The sequence below is a fragment of the Morone saxatilis genome, unplaced genomic scaffold (assembly GCF_004916995.1).
Source record: "Morone saxatilis isolate NCDOM2014 unplaced genomic scaffold, NCSU_SB_2.0 Contig11, whole genome shotgun sequence".
NCBI classification, from domain to species: Eukaryota; Metazoa; Chordata; class Actinopteri; family Moronidae; genus Morone; species Morone saxatilis.
Window position 1 is genome coordinate 2,481,430 of NW_023339663.1, and position 216 is coordinate 2,481,645.

General features: G+C 22.7%; 1 protein-coding gene across 4 annotated transcripts in view; it reads left to right on the forward strand.

Moving 5' to 3' along the window:
- The window catches only part of tp53bp1 (tumor protein p53 binding protein, 1), a 32,460-nt gene that overhangs the window by 12,448 nt on the left and 19,796 nt on the right, over positions 1-216 (forward strand). The window lies entirely within an intron of this gene.

A 216-nucleotide genomic window follows, 5' to 3' on the forward strand; every position in this document is an offset into this window, starting at 1 on the left:
GAGCTTAAATTAAATGAAAGTTCAGTTTAAATATAATTTATATTGCACAGGAAGTTTATATTGAGCTTGATAAAGTTTCACATGATTTTAGTTTAGTAATTAATTTTCAGTGTTAACTAATTCAAATATAAAGCAATTTATAGGAATTCTTAGCAAAATGCATCTGCTAAATCATTTTATATTCGATTTGAATTAAAACAGTAGTTCTAAATATCT